Source organism: Nerophis ophidion, linkage group LG01 (genome assembly GCF_033978795.1).
Source record: "Nerophis ophidion isolate RoL-2023_Sa linkage group LG01, RoL_Noph_v1.0, whole genome shotgun sequence".
Taxonomy (NCBI): Eukaryota; Metazoa; Chordata; class Actinopteri; order Syngnathiformes; family Syngnathidae; genus Nerophis; species Nerophis ophidion.
The window spans coordinates 15,502,485-15,505,322 of NC_084611.1; the positions used below are offsets into that span (position 1 = coordinate 15,502,485).

The window sequence follows — 2,838 nt, forward strand, 5'->3', positions numbered from 1 at the left end:
TTGATGGTGAAGTTGTGTCTTTAATTGACATCAAATAAAAGAGAACATTAGTTGAATAGCTTTTTGCTTCCTCTCCCACTTCGAGCGTGAGTGAAGAACCATGTTGACGCAACGATGAGTCCAAAAGAGAAAGCGATGATACAGTATTACCTGCTGGTCATTTGAGTCCCGGGTAAATTAACCAACACTCGCTTCTAAATGCTTTCAGTCACACGCAGGATTCTCACAGGAACCAGGCAAAAATGACCAGTAAATTGGGATGGAAAAAAGCTGGGTAAAAATGTCACACAAAGACGAGGACAAGCATCACGAGGACAGAAAAAAGATGTTTTACATGACAGTACTGTTATATTATTGTTAGATTCAACAAAGAAAACATCTTATTTACATGACAGCTTCATTTGGGCCTTTATTACAGCACACTCCATTTATCTGATCCTATTTTTTGTCTAGGACTTTTGTCAACTGCCTTTTTTTTTACGTCAAATTTCATTGAATAAAAAATTCAATGTAAAAAAAATTGTCATCTACAAATCCAGTGTAAAATCATATTTGCGCCAAAAAATATTCTGTGTAGGAAAATGTGTTGCTTCAAAACTCACTTTTGGGAATTTAAGACGAAAGCAGCTCAGTGGCTGGTTCTCAAACATGATCAATTTCCTCAGTCTTAATTTAACAGCAAATACATCTCGAAGCACAGAATTTTTTTTTTTTACACTGAATTATTTCATACTTAATTTTATACACTGCATTTTTATGGACTATATTCTTATACAATGAATTTTTTTGCACTGAATTTTTACGCATTAAATATTTTTTGCACTGAATTTTTATGAACTGAATTGTTTTTAAAAACAATATTTTTGCAAAAAAAAATTATTCATTGATTCTTTTGCCCTGAATTTTTATACACTCAATGTTTTCAGTTAATTTTTTATGCACTGATTTCTTTAATAGACTGAATGTTTTATACACTGAATTTTTACGCATTAAATATTTTTTGCACTGAATTATAATGAACTGAATTGTTTTTAAAATAAATATTTAGCAAAAAAATTTCATACACTGATTTTTTCGCCCCGAATTTCTATACACTCAATGTTTTCACACTAAATCTTTTATGCAATGATTTTTTTTATACAATGAATGTTTTAGTCACTGAATTTCTAAACGCTGGATTTTTATGGACTGTATTTTTATACATCAAATTTTTTTGCACCAAATTTTTAGGCATTCAATATTTTTTACAATGATTTTTTTATATACTGATTTTTTTAGCACTTAAATGTTTTTAAAATAAATATTTCAGCAAAGAAATGTTATACACTGATTTTTTTTGCACTGAATGTTTTCACACTAAATTGTTTATGGACTGTTTTTTTTTACATGGACTGTATTTTTAAACATTGATTTTATTTGCAATGGATTTTTATACACTGAATTTTTTGGTATTAGATATTTTTTACACTTAACTTTTATACACAGATTTTTTTTTCCCACAAATTTTTTTATGAACGGAATTGGTTTTGAAATAAATAATTTTGCCAAAAACTTTTGTACACTCATTTTTTTCCGATAAATTTTTATGCATTTGATTTTATATACTGAATTTTTAGGTATTAACTATTTTTTTCACTGATTTTCTTTTTGCACTGAATTTTTGTGAACTGAATTGTTTTTAAATTAAATATTTTAGCAAAAAACTTATACACTGATTTTTTTTAACTGACTTTATATGCACTAAATAATTTTTTCACCAAATGGTGAAATTATTTTTTTACACAAAATTTTCCTGCACTAAATCTTTTTTACACTGAAAGGTTTTTACCCCAAAAAAATGTATACAAATTGTTTTAACACTAAATTCTTTTACATAGAATTTTGACATTGTATTTTAAAACACAATTTTAACAAACTGAATTTTTAAACACCCATTTTACTCGCATATTTGATGAAATTATCAGCATAATTATAGGTAAAACAAATTCAGTTCACAAAATTCAACCGCAAGTAATTCAGGTAAATTCAGCGTAAAAAAAAAAGCTGTCATATAATTAAAAAACACAAACGAACCTCCATAGTCTCTACATTTACAATTTATCATCCGTCTTCTGTAACGCATGCGGAGGAGTGATCGCATCCAAAAACTTGGGTTAAAGTGTGCACGCGCACGCACGCACGCACGCACGCACGCACGCACGCACGCACGCACACACGCACACACACACACACACACACACACACACAAATGTAACCGTCGACGAGTGATAGCACATTACAGTTCGTTACGCCAACCCCCTAAAAATGAAGTAAGAAATAAATGCTAATCTTCGTTACAGCGTGGATCTCCTATAGCGGGGTTGTAAAAAGTGTTAGCGACGAGAGTGGCTGACATAAAAATGCACTTGAAGACATTGTTTTTACAGTAAAGACAAGCTAAAAGCAATTCGATGAGTGTCAATATACAGTGATGGCTAAATGACGCCTAATTGAGTAAGTGGCACACTCACCGGCTGTATTGAAACTGCACTGCTGGATTAAAACTATTACTAGGTAGCAAATGTAATTAATTAGTTCTTTTAAAACAAATAGCCATGCAGGAAGGAAAATGAAAGCCTGAAAAAGTAAACTGGAAAACAATAACATTTACCTTATTTGGTGCTATAAAATCAAAATGAGCCCAGATTTCCCAATTGGTCCCTTTTATTTAAGTCATTGGTAGGTCCATTGTGAGTTTTAATCGGGCACCTTTATGAAACAGCAAAGACAGTATCAGTGTGGCGTCAATGCAGGTAGTGCGTGTGCCACACACTCGCTGAGGCGTCATATACTTGTCAC

The 2,838-nt window shown here is 31.3% G+C and overlaps 1 protein-coding gene across 4 annotated transcripts in view; it reads right to left on the reverse strand.

Moving 5' to 3' along the window:
- rabl6b (RAB, member RAS oncogene family-like 6b) overlaps positions 1-2,838 on the reverse strand; it is a 46,333-nt gene continuing 43,495 nt past the window's right edge. For all 4 annotated transcript variants that reach the window (XM_061897184.1, XM_061897167.1, XM_061897176.1 and 1 more), the window contains one exon: positions 1-2,838. This exon is cut by the window's right edge and continues 622 nt beyond it. The gene's annotated coding sequence lies outside the window, so the exon portion shown is untranslated.